We start from the raw sequence: 13,714 nt of genomic DNA, 5'->3' as shown, positions 1-13,714 counted from the left end.
TTGTAACTTGCACACCAGAAAGTGCAAAGTGCTTGAGGAAACCATGGCATTCCTTATGTACATTGTCTTCAGTCAGGAGTCTTTGGATGAACAAGGGAAGGAAACTGAAGAAGAAGACACATCTGAAGCAGAGGAAAAAGAGGATGTTTCTTTGGTAACAGAAATGGCAGAGCAAGAAGAAGATATCAACCTTCAGGATGAGGGGCTGCAAGTGGCTTGACCTTGTTCAACTGAGGACAAAAACTCTTAGGGGAGCACAGCCAGTTGAAGATTTTGATGTTCAGAGTAGCAACTATGCAGTGCCCATGCTTCCAAGTGTCTTGATTGGTGGAAAAGATTATGTTTTCCTCCATGATATAGAGTGTATGTTCAATTTGAGGGAGGACTATGCCATTTCCCTTATTGCCCAGGCTTCAAGGCTTGACAAGGAGGTTGGCATAGAGGATGACCATTCACTACTGGCTTTGGAAACAATTTTTGATCCTGCAGAGGCCCTTACTTTTTGTTTCAAAGAGGCTGAAAAGTTCCAAGAGCCAGATGAAGCTGCCTTCCAGCTCACACAGGAAGCTATGAATCTCTCAGCACTATACACCAAAAAGCTTAAAGAAGAGGCTGGACTGGAGGGGAGAGGAATAAATATTTGGAAAGATGAACTGCTTGTTGCTGATGAAAATGAGAAGGTACTTCAAATCAAATACTTTGTCTTCTGCTTAAATGTTTTGTAGGTTGTGTATTGTCTCACTCCAATCTTTTAATATGTGGCAACTACAAATTGAGGATGACACATTCCTCCAAAGATCAAGTGGAAGCAGGCCGGTTGGGTTTCGCAAAATGTCAGGCCTAGCTCATTATATTCATGATCTAGGCAGTGCTAAGATCTTGATTTACCATAGGCAGTTGAGCAACAATGGAGAAGCCATTGTTTACTTCTTAAAATGTTTGTCCAGGGTTTTAGGTGGACATGATCTTTCATAGCAAAAGGAAAAGATCATTTTGATAGAGAGGTTGTCTGCCATAGATATATTTGGAGATTATGTGAATAAGCAGGCCTCTAGGGTCGCTTACTTTTTGACTTACACTTCTTATGCATTAGCATGTGGTGTTAAGGAGCCCAAATGTCTGGAGGGCTATGGAAAACACAAGCTCATGAGGTTTCGAGAGCCACCCATGATTGCATCAGGCCACACAATCCAAGAAGAAGAACACGTGGAGACAGCTGAAGAAAAGGATACCCCTCCCAGACAAGCAACAAAGGCAAGCATTGATGAACAGACAGTCGACATCAAGCCAATAAAGAAGAAAAAGACTCCAATCAAGATCAAAAAGAGAGTTCCGATCAGCAGGCCCTGGGAGAAATAGAATTTAATCATCAAATATAGCACAAACATTATATTGAAGTTGAACTGATTTGTACAAAGTCTTTGATGTCTAGTATGATCTTGTATAAATGAACAATAAGTTGAAGATGAAATGATTTGTACATTTAGATAGAGTGGTGTCGTTAAATATTAAACAAACAATATATTGAAATTGTGAATAAATTGTATTACGTTTAGATCATATGTTTCACAAAAGAAATACTGTTGATGCATAACACCAAGAGTCACTTGCTCCACAAAAAAAAATTCTATTGATTGAGTTTAAAAACATGCGGACATAACACCAATAAGTTACAAATGGGTCCTATTCATGTTTACTTGTCCATTTATGGTTTCTAAATATCTTCGATTCCCTCCATTGTCTATGTCTCTCTGCTGCCATTGAATTGTCTAGAGTTTGTCTTCGTCTTTGCTTTTGGGCTAGAAGAAAAGCAAGCTTGATTTTGGAGCTAGTAACTTTTCTTTTAGCATGCAGCCTCTGTAGTATGCCTCGGTAAAACCATTGGAAGACTTCCTTCAGACTATTTGCCTTCTGACTCCCTCCATAGTATTGTGTGTGTCTGAAAAATGAATTACGTGCCATGTAGTGAGACTTCTCCATGCCTTGGGTAGACCAAATTGTTGGGCATCCATACTTTTTGACAAAATAGGGAAGGTGGTTATAGATGATATGCTGTAAGACATAAGAATGCATAGTAAGTACTAAAAAAAAGAGGATCACACTTAAGTAAAAGAAGAAGACAGAACCTTACCATGTAGTGAGTTATATTGCAGGCTGTCCACGCGTCTTTCATTGACTTCCCAAAATGTTTAATTGCCTCCTCAAAGTTCTTGTAATCACTCTTTGTCCATGTTACTTTGTCACAGAACATGAAGAGTTGATCAAGAGACCTCCACACCTCTGCCTTCCTATTTCGTGCTTCCCCATCTGCCTCATGATCTTTCACAGCATTATGGACTTGCTTCCACAATCCATAATTAATCTTTGAAACTGTTCTACCTTGCCTTACTTGCTTACTGTGTTTGGGTCGAGACAAGAATCTTCTTGCCTTAACACCACCAATAGAGGGCTTGATTGGTACCTCCTTGCCATTGGTAGACTTTTTAAAATCCTTTGTGATTTGAACATCTCCTCCATGTAGACCTATATCGGATAACACTTTTTCCAATACTTGAAGAGCATCCTTTCTATTTTTTTCGGGATGCAGTTTCCAAGCAAATCCAATATATAAAAATACCAATTTCTCAATAATTTGACATAGACCATGCAATGTGCAGATGTGAACATTACATAGTGGAATGTCCAGAATGGCCTTGAAGTCAGGGTCAACTTTATCTCTATTAGGTGCTCTCTTCCACCATTTTGAATCCATTACTTGAGCTGATTCTTTGCAGTAAAGACAAGGAGACTTTGAGTTGCCTCCTTTACTAACGTTATACATGCACTTAAGTGTTTTAAGATCCCCGGCCATGTGCCACTCTACTTGAAAATCACCTTTTCCTGCAACATGGAGATTCTCGCCTTGCACTTGTCTTTTGATTATTCTTGGTACTTCCGTGTGGTGAAACACCCAATCTAGTGTTTCATGGTCTTCTATCTTCACCTACCAGATTATAGAAAACAAAAGTCTTACTATAACAGATTTGAAAACAATGACCAAAATCAAGTACAAAACAAAAAATGATCATACCTGGAACGAGCCTAACCACCATATGTGTTTCTCCGACTACACACAAAAATACTTCGAACTCGCTTCAGTCAATGATGTATCAATTGCTCCATTCATCAATGTAATAGCAACTCTTTCCATTTTCTTTTCCTTTACAACCTCACACTCATCCAGATTGACAAAAAATTTCAAAATGCCTTTGCACTCCTCAAATGTTATTCCATAAAACTCGACCATTCTTCTTTGAAGTTGTTGTAGATCTACAAATATATTGTTCCAAGGATCATACACAGTGGTTCCTTTACCACCATGAAATATTTCTTCAATATGGATATATTTCCCAATAAATTCATCTATACTTTCATTCAAATGACCTCTTATCCTCCACACAGTTGCTGGATTTGGCAGTAAAACTCGTTTAATCCTTTGATCTTTCAAAGTTGAGGATATCGCATGGAAAATCGAACTATATCCCTTCTTGCTAACTCCACTAACATCAAGAGCCTCTTGGATTGTAGTGCCATCAACTTGATTATTGGATACAAAGTCCTTTACAACATTGCGTTTGACTGTTTTGTATTTTTTTTCCTCAATCAAACCTTTTGCTACACCACAAGAAAGCAATCCTTTCATTTGTTTAACAGGAAGAAGGTTCGGATCCATATTTTCTTTTGCAGGCTCCAATAATTTCCTATAGTAACAACACAATATGCCTATATCATTCAGCACCTCCATTCTTGTTTTGCGGTAGTTCACCTACGGATGGACATTGAGGGGGGGTGTTAGATATGCTCAATGCCCCACCCTCCTGGTAACCACCAGTGGTCCAAGGTGCTCAAGTTGTAAAACCCCCATATGAGGAGAAGCCATGTGTGAGCCCGGGACACTGGATGATCCTGACTTGCATGTCAGATGAGGTCTATCAATGAGACCGTTGATGGTAGAAAGGTGATTGTGTGTGAGCCCCTTATTCTTGCTGGGGCCTGGAGACCAGCTGGTCCCCCTGGTGGGAGTTCGGGAGCGAGAGCCCCTGAGGCGACGGTATAGGAAATATTCCTTGAATATTCCATGGACGACTAGTCGGCTCCACCGACTAGCTTGATCTGACTACTGCCCTCATAGCTATAAAGAGATGACCTCCCCAGTCCGTTGTATCAGATCAGTTCAGATTAGATCATATCTTCCAAGTAGTAGCTCTCCACCTAGTATCTATTTAGATCGCCATCTAAGCTCCACTATGGGAGTGCACGGGTGGACGGAGCCATCATCTGTACTACATCAGTATTGAAGGAAAATTTTGTTCCTCTCCAGTTTGCTGTGTAGTCTCTATTCTTTGTTCGGTTTCTGTTCTGCTACGCCGGATAATTTAACAACCTGATCTTTGAGATGCCATCTTTCGAGAGTTATATAACATTTTGGGACACCCTCCCACTCCTCAGGAGTTATACACATACATGACGGGTACGGTTCTACCTTGACTATGTGAATATGTAAATCTTTCTCCTATTTATACACCTTATTGTGTCTCACCTAATTCCTCCATCAGTTTGCTCATTACACTTCCTATTAACCCATTCTAAAGGCTCTGAATCTCAACAAATTACTCCCTAAAACTACAAAGAGTTTTTCAATTGAGAAATTCAATTGATTTCTTAGGCGAAGAATTAGAGAATCCCAATTAATCTAAGGTAAAAGGGATCGCTTCAAAAATGTCATCAAAAGGGGGGACTTGAACTTCATCCAATGAAGGGGTGAACTTCATCCAATGAAGGGGTGGCTACATAGAGATGGTGTTAGTAAAAGGATTTTAAATGTTTACCCTTATATATAAGAAAGTAGGAGGAACTCTCCCCTGAAAAGAGGGATGTCTTCATTAATGTTCTCTTCTTTTAACTCCTCCCGTGCCTTTCCACCCTCGTCCTCTTATATTTTTAAATTTTTGCAATTATAGGTTCCTATTTGATTGGTGCCTACCATGGCTATATAAATCCTTGGCCAATTTTTGTTTATATCCAATTTAGTTTTGTTCTCAGTTATTTATTCATTAGAATATTACCTATTTATCTTTTGCTACCATGGTAATCATAAATTGTTCAAGTCCCTGATTTAACTACTTCGCATCCCACCGTCTCCTTTGTATTCTTGACCAAGTAATTTCCTTTTACCTACAATATCCTTGAGGCTAGCCACAGAAATCTTGCTCAACTTCTGCAAGGTACCTAACCTCTAGTCCCTAGTCCTGCACATGTCCAAGCAACTCGCAATGGAAGGCTTGTTTCCCCCTACAATCGTCTTAATCTGCTCCGCCAGTCCTCTGTCACCTTTAGACGAAACACTTACAAGTCCGGGAATGAGCCAAAAAGATATGAGGATACCAAGGACAATCCAAAATGGCATGAAGCCTTGTTATATAAATGAACCTTGGACGTCTTGAGAGAGCCTCATCATTTATCTTGAGGCCCTCAATGTCCACAATCCTTAATTTTTTGCTGCAAGGTACTATCAAAATATATATATCCACATGAGGTGACATTATCCCCTCCAACAGGTCTCAGGAATGGGAATTTGGATTGGACAGTCAACGCCCTTGGTGAATATGCAGGTACAAACATGAGAACGTCACCATTTATCAGCACATGAACAAACACCATCCTTTATGTGATGGAAGCGGAGAGCATCCCGCACAACAATTTCTCGCTGAGCAATTGAGGAGACAAATTTGGTGGCATGATGGCAAAGATGGCACATTTGGAGATTCTTTGTAATCAGAAGCGGAATTCCTGCAGGCGTGCTTATGAGCCCAAAAGCAACTGCCAGCCTCTCAGTGTGGCTGCAAAGCATGAGCTCCCCATGGAAAACCAACCTTTTGTCAGATAACCATCCTGCCTCGTTCATCTGTCTATTCCATTTCTGCAATTCACTGTAAATCACCTGCCTCTGTGGATGCAATTCAGCATTGACAAAAAATGTGTGCACTCGACCATTGACCTCAATCGAACTACAGCCAGGCTGGGTCTTCAAACCCTTTGTCTTCATCCTCTCCAGCAATTTCGCTGCATCGACCTCCCTGCCAGCTGCAGCATAAATGTTTGCAAGTGTTACATATGGAACAGGATTCTGAGGATCCAGTTCAAAGAGATGATTTGCAGCATGTTCTCCCCGCTCCACATCTACCTGACTTCTGCTGGCACCAAGCAAGGTCGCCCAAGACACCACTGTAGGTGGAAAAGGCATGTTCTTGATCAAGTCTTCCACCTCATCCAGCCTTCCTGCCCTTCCTAATAAGTCGAGGAAGCAATTGTAATGATCTGGAATGGGAGCCATGCCATATATTTTTTTAATTGAAGCAAAGTGGTCACGACCCTCATCCACAAGACCAGCATGGCTACATGCAGAAAGTACAGAGACGAAGGTTGCTTCATCTGGCATCACCCCATCCTCCCGCATCTGTTCAAATAGTTCAAGGGCACGCTTCCCCTTCCCTTGTTGAGCATATGCTGTGATTATGGCATTCCATGACACAGCATTCTGCTCAGGCATAGCATGAAAAATCTGCCATGCAATGTCCAGGCTGCCACACTTGCCATACAGGTTGACAAGGGCGGTGCCCAAAACAACATTTACTTCAACTCCAGTATCTAAAATAATGGCATGCACCCGCTTGCCTTCAGATAGGGCCCCCAGGTTTGCACATGCAGAAAGAAAGTTAACAAAAGTAACCACATTGCGCTCAGGCATATTGTCAAACACCGCCCTTGCATCTTCCAAGTCACCACACTTGCCATACATGTTGACAAGGGCACTCCCCAAGACAACATCTGAGTTAACTCCAATTGCCACAGTTCGAGCATGCATCCGCTTGCCTTCAGCTAGAGCAGCCTGCACCGCACATGCATCAAACATATGGATGAAGGAGACCTTGTCTGGTATCACCCCTTCTTGCTTCATAGATTCAAAGAGACAAAAGGCCCCACTGACCTCTCCATTCTGGACATGTGCTTGCATCATGGCATTCCAAGAGACTACATTCCACTCAAGCATTTTGTCAAAAATCCTTCGTGCATCTTCCAAGCTGCCACAGCTGCCATACATATTCACAAGGGCAGTCCATAAGACAACATCTTCCTCAAATTCAGAGCATACAATGCAGTTATGTATAGCCTTGCCTACTGACAGGGCTCCTTCACTAGCACATGCATCAAGAACACTAATATAGGTGACCGTATCTGGCCTTGCCCCTTTGAGCTGCATGTGCTCAAACGCCTGAAGAGCATCATTTCCCAACCCTTGCTGGGCATAAGCTGCAATGATGGCATTCCAAGAGACCACATCCTGCTCAGGCATTTTGTCAAACATTCTCTGCGCATCCTGAATACAACCACACTTGCCATACAGATTCACAAGGGCGGTCCCTATGACCACATCTGCTTCAAACTCACTGCCTGCAATGCAAGCATGCATCTTTTTGCCTTCAGCAAGGTTTGCAACGTTGGCACACGCATAGAAAATGTTGAGAAAGGTGACCTTGCCTGCGGCCACTGCTTGCTGCTGCATCTCTTTCAAGAGCTGAAGCGCATCGTTCCCATGGCCAACGTGTGCTTCTACTGCAATCATGGCATTCCACGAAACTGTATTCCGCTCAGGCATGCTGATGAATGTTTTCTGTGCATCCTCCAAGCTCGCGCATTTCCCATACATGTTGACAAGTGCAGTTCCCACGACAATATCTGACTCAAATCCATACCTTGCAATGTGGTCATGCATTACCCTGCCTTCTGCTACAGCTTCCTCTGTAGAACATGCGGAGAGAATACTGGCGAAGATGAATTTGTCTGGATCAACTCCTTCTCGCTGCATCAATTTGAAGAGGTCGAGAGCTACATTGCCCTGGCCATAACGAGCACATGCCCTGATCACAAAATTCCATGAGAATTGATCCCGTTGATGCATTTTGTCAAAAAATGCACGCACATCTTCAAGAGCTCCACACTTACCATACATCTGCAATAAGAGGTTACCTAAGAACATGTCCTCCTCGAGTCCACTTTTGACAATATTGTCATGGATGCGTTTGCCATCTGACAGGGCTTTAGTTTCCCCGCAGCTCCGCAAAAGAGAAGAATAGGAGGATGGATGCAGAGGAGGGTCATCCAGTCGATGAGACATGCGGATCGTTGAGCATGATTCCACACTGCCCAGGTTATGATTTGTCAACGACATCGATGCAGGTTTAAAAAGGTAATGATCACAGCTCCCACACTCAGTTGATGCCGCGATAGCGAGCTCCGCAGAGACGATCCAATGACCTTTCAGAAGCCTGTATGACATCCAAATTAGATCAAAAGAGCCCAAAGATGTATGCACCTTATTTGCATACGTCCAGAACGGAAGCCAGCTACCCTTGGCGCAAAAATGGGCTTTCAAAGCCATCTCCAACTACATCTGGCTAGCACGAAGTAGTGTGGAAACTGCCCACATCACTGTCCTTCATTTTGAAGGAACCCATGTTTTGTATTTGGTCTCACCGTGAGAGATATCAATCTTACGGTGTTCTTCACATTTTTCGATTCGTTGGATCCCTCAATTCGAAACCGTATCCTTTGTCTGAGCATTATAATCTTCTGGCCTGCCATAATTTCTTCGAGAGAAGAGCGATGTGATGATGCGACCCAAAGCTTACTCCACTCAATTTGAACTTGCTGGAGCATAATTCCAATGTTCGCTAAGAGAAGTTTTTGGAATGGGCCAGAAGAGGCCTTTATGGGACCTAGAAATTGGCTCACTTTTACATATAGGTGGAATGGCATGGAGAAGGACTTTTTGCTCTCCCCGGAACCTTGCGAGTGGCACTTCCTAACCCAGAAAGACCGACCACGGTTCATGCCCCCATGTGGAGTGCCGGAGGGAAGGGTTACATCATGAACCGTAGGTGAAATTTTGAATTGTGGGGGCTAATTTAGGCACCGCGGCTTAGTTAAAGTTAATTATGGGTGGGTTAGTGTCTTAATTAACGTTAATTGTGAGCGGCTTAATACCGAGATTTGGTAGGTTAGCCATTTTTCCTCTATTGAAGTGGCCACAGTGGACAGTAGAGATTAAATCTCCACCGACCTCGGGCCTTTACGTTTGTACATAGGGAAACCTTCGTTTTAAAGCCAAAATCTAATTAAAATATGAAAATTTTCACAAATTTTTGAAACTACAAAGATAAATCTCTCATGTAAATTTGAAAACCTAAAGTTTCATTATACATATTTTGCAAGTTTTTGTGCAGAGTGCATAGGTCTCGACATTGCGAGAGGAGGATTTGGTCACAATCCTAATACACACTCGGATATTCATCATACTTAAGGCCTTATGACATTGTGGTAGTTTTCTCATTTATTACCCCCCTTTTTCCCACAAAATCAGTCAGCTCTTGCCATGTGGGAAAAAGACTTTATGAAGCATTTGAGGTTCAAAATGACACAAAATCACATTTTCACCAAACAACATCACATTTAACACAGGTAATTAATCTTGATGTTATACCGAACTAGTCTAGCTCCATGGATGTCCAGTGGATCAAATGAGGTGAAGTGGTCCAATATTTGGGCGCCCTGCTTGGCTTGGGTGTTTTAGTTCGTCAAAGATTTGACTAGTTCAAAGAGCAGATCAAGGCTAAGTTTAGATGCTGGTATGGCATGTGTCTTAGTTGGAATGTAAGAGTAGTGATAATTAAAAAGTGAGCACATCCTTCCGACTTCCACGACTTATGTGGCTTTAGTCTAGAATTTCAAAAGAACTCATTAGCTTGAAATTGAGAGGTTTATGTATGCTTTCCTCTTGGTAGAAGGAGGAGGAAAACAAAAGATGTATTATATTCCATGGGAAGATCTTAAAGCTCCCAAATTGTTGGGTCGTCTCGGAGTTCTTGATATTGGGGTCAAGAATGCTTCCCTTATTGGGAAGTGACTACCTTTGTCATTCTCAAGCAAGGTACAATGGGTTGAGATAATCAATTGGTTCATTGAGTGTGGACAAGATTTGGGCGTGGGGTTTTGGGTTGGATTGCCCTCATATGATAGGCTACCTGCAAAGGTGAACACATAACCAGAAGTGGATCTCCTACTATCCACATGCCCTGCATAGTCTGAATCTGTGTACCCAAGTACACGCATGTCTCCTTTACCAAAGCAAATGCACATCTCCTTGGTACCCTTCATGTACCTCATGATGCACTTAACTGCCTCCCAATGCCTCTTTCCTGGATTAGCCATATACCGGCTAACAACTCCCACTGTAAATGCAATGTCTGGTCTAGTAGCTATCATAGCATACATAAGACTCCCAACTGCTGATGCATAAGGAACCTTGGCCATCATGGCCCTTTCCTCATCTGATTTGGGACTATCTGTATGACTCAATTTCACATATGGAGGCAATGGAGTACTCACTGCCTTCCCCCCCTCCATATTGAAACGCTGTAATACTTTTGTAACATACTCTTTTTGTGAAAGCCAAAGGAGTTTCCTACTCCGATCACGCGTGATGCGCATACCAAGAATATGACCTGCAAGTCCCAAATCCTTCATATCAAAGGCCTCATGCAACTTGGCCTTTAATGCATCTAGCTCATAAGTATTCTTGCTAGCCAATAGCATATCATCCACATATAGTGCCAAGATTATCAGGCTATTATCCTTAGCCCTTTTAGTGTAGAGGCAGTGATCAATTTCACTCCTTCTAAAACCCTGGGACCGAATGAAAGCATCAAACTTCTGATACCATTCTCTAGGCGCTTGCTTAAGACCATAGAGACTCTTCTTCAGCTTGCAAACTAAATGCTCTTTGCCCTTTTCTTCAAAGCCTTCCGGCTGCACCATGTAAATTTCCTCATGCAAATCCCCATGCAAGAAAGCTGTCTTGACATCCATTTGCATAAGCTCCATATCCTCTGATGCCACTAGTCCAAGCATGCATCTAAGTGTGGTCATCTTCACAACCGGAGAGAATATCTCATCAAAGTCCACACCCTTCTCTTGCTTGAACCCTTTAGCAACCAAACGGGCCTTGTACCTAGGCACATCATCACCTGTGACCTTCATTTTGTAGACCCATTTACATGGCAATGCTTTCTTTCCATGTGGCAAAGAAACCAAGTCCCAAGTCTTATTCTTCATAAGTGAACTCATCTCTGATTGCATAGCATACTCCCACTTGCGTTGATCCTCACGCATCATAGCTTCTCTGTAGCAAGAAGGCTCCCCGCAATCAGTAAGCATCACATAGTCTACCCCTGGAACAAACCTATCAGGCGGTCTAGATACTCTAGATGATCTTCTCAAGGGCATTTCAGCTTGCTGTCCCATTTGCATATCAGCCATATTAGGCTCATCATTTCCACCAATAGATGATCCATCATCTACCCTTGATTGTATACCTGTGGGAGTACTTAGTTGTACCATTTCTTGCACGTTTGGTGCATGGACAGTGGTGCATGGACAGCTTGCTGTCTATCAACATATGCAGGTGGATTTACATCCTGGAAAGTGATTTTCCTCATTTCCACATCCCTCATGGGTGCCTTATGCATCTTCTTCTCATTGAAGACCACATCATGGCTGCGTATGATCTTCTTTGCTTCTGGATCCTAGAGACGATAGCCCATCTCTCCACTTTCACCATAACCCAGAAAGATGCATTTCCTAGACTTAGGATCTAGCTTCTTTCGAAGCTCTTTTGGCACATGTGCATATGCCTCACACCCAAATATACGCAAATGAGAGTAAGAGGGCTTCTTGCCACTCCATGCCTCTTCAGGAATACCACCATCCAAACTCTTACTAGGTGATCTATTGATCACATGCACTGCAGTCTTCATTGCCTCAACCCAAAAACCACCAGAAAGACTTGCATTGGAAAACATGCATTGCAACCTTTCTTGAATGGTACGGTTCATCTTTTCTGCAACTGGATTTTGCTCTGGAGTACGAGGGGATGTAAGCTCCCTCTTAATCCCACGAGTATCACAGAAATGCTGAAAGTCATGAGAGAGATACTCTCCACCATTGTCAGTCCGTAGGCATTTAAGCGTTCTACCTGACTGATTCTCAACCAAGGCTAGCCATTTCTGAAATACCTGGAACACATCACTCTTCCGAGCTATAGCATAAGCCCACACTTTCCTAGTTGCATCATCAATGAATGTCACATAGTATTCAGCCCCGCCTAATGACCGTGTAGGCATTCTAAGGTTTTGAAACCTTAGATTTATGCCACATGGCAGTGGATAAGTGTGGACTCCCATTTCTCACTCATCGGTTGGGATTTTGGAGTTTTGGCAGAAGAGAGATATTTGCAGATTTTCTTGCTGAGTCCGATTATGCAATGGCACCCATGTTTTGAGGCATCTCAGGTTCTATTTTCAGTAGCGCTCATTACCGTGGGACTATGATTTCTTGAGCATACCTTATGCAGATCACTCTGGTTGCAGTTTGAGCAGTGTGCGCTCATTCGTGGTGTGCATTGGGTTGCAGTGGATGATTTATAGGCCATTTGGATGCATTGCAAATAAGGGATGTGCTTATTCAAAAGAAGCAGATTAAACCCTTGGCAGGGATTGAAGCTAAGCCTACAAATATGTCTGAGGATGATTGGAATGAGTTGGATGCATTAGCAAAGTCTACTATTAGACTTCATCTTGCAGAGTCAGTTTATTTCACAGTATTAAATGAGCAGACTACTGAAGATTTGTGGAAGAAACTGTGTGCCACTTATGAGAAGGAAACTGCCTCTAATAAACTTTACCTCATGAAGAGGTTGTTTGAGCTGCAGGTGAAGGAAGGGGTCTCCATTGCTTCTCACTTGAATGAATTCAATATTATTTTCAGCCAGCTTCAGGCTCAGAAAATGAATTTTGATGCGGAGACTAAGGCAATATTTCTCTTATGTTCATTGCCATCCTCATGGGATACCTTCCGTACAGCTGTCAGTAACTCTGCACCTGGTGGAGTACTGAAATTTGATGATGTTGTGGGTAGCTTGTTGGCTGAGGAGATTAGACGGAAGTCTATGGATGGCAACAAGCAGGATGCAGCCTTAAATGTGCAAAGGGGCAGATCACAGTTCAGGGGGAAGTCCCAAGAAAGAGGGAAGTCTCGTAGCAAATCCAGGGCACGGAACATTGAGCGTTACCACTGTGGCAAGAAGGGCCATATGAAAAAGGATTGCTACAAGCTGAAAAGAGAGCAAAAGGATAAGAAAAAGAATGCAAATTGGTGTGCAAATCAAAAGGAAGAGAGTCCAAGGGAGGACAAAGGAAAAGTGAAGATCGAGGAGATCAATGCAGTCACACGTGATAGTGACAATGATGTTCTCTTCATGTCTAGTTTATCTGCAGAGTTGCTTACCACTTCAGATGATGCATATTCCCAAGATTGGATTTTGGATTCTGGTGCTTCATTCCATGTTACTCCCCATAGGGAATGGTTCTCCACTTATGACAGTGGAAAGATAGGTTGTGTGCATCTTGGAAATGACTATGCATGTGACATAGTGGGAGCAGGTGACATAAAGTTTTCTTTTGCAAATGGGTCTGCATTTGTTTTGAAACATGTGAGACATGTGCCTAAGCTGACCAAGAGTCTTATTTCAGTGGGTCAGCTAGATGATGCTGGTTTTCAC

The 13,714-nt window shown here is 42.5% G+C and overlaps 1 pseudogene across 5 annotated transcripts; it reads right to left on the bottom strand.

The window, feature by feature from the left end:
* Window positions 1-5,182: 5,182 nt before the first annotated feature.
* Window positions 5,183-8,759, bottom strand: LOC147898669 (pentatricopeptide repeat-containing protein At1g11290, chloroplastic pseudogene; annotated as a pseudogene). Of its 5 annotated transcripts, none has more exons than XR_015541593.1 (2): window positions 8,575-8,759; window positions 5,183-8,366 (listed from the first exon to the last, which is right to left on the bottom strand). The product of XR_015541593.1 is annotated as a pentatricopeptide repeat-containing protein At1g11290, chloroplastic pseudogene, transcript variant X2 (transcript). The 5 variants fall into 5 exon arrangements; XR_015541594.1 differs by having other exon boundaries at window positions 8,596-8,759; XR_015541596.1 differs by lacking the exon at window positions 8,575-8,759 and having other exon boundaries at window positions 5,183-7,958; window positions 8,068-8,194.
* Window positions 8,760-13,714: the final 4,955 nt, after the last annotated feature.

This window comes from Dipteris shenzhenensis, chromosome 9 (genome assembly GCF_047967505.1).
Source record: "Dipteris shenzhenensis isolate YYH24624 ecotype China chromosome 9, Dip_SZ_1.0, whole genome shotgun sequence".
In the NCBI taxonomy this organism is placed as follows: domain Eukaryota; kingdom Viridiplantae; phylum Streptophyta; class Polypodiopsida; order Gleicheniales; family Dipteridaceae; genus Dipteris; species Dipteris shenzhenensis.
The sequence above is the reverse complement of the archived record's forward strand: the minus strand, read 5'-3'. Positions and strand labels throughout refer to the sequence as shown.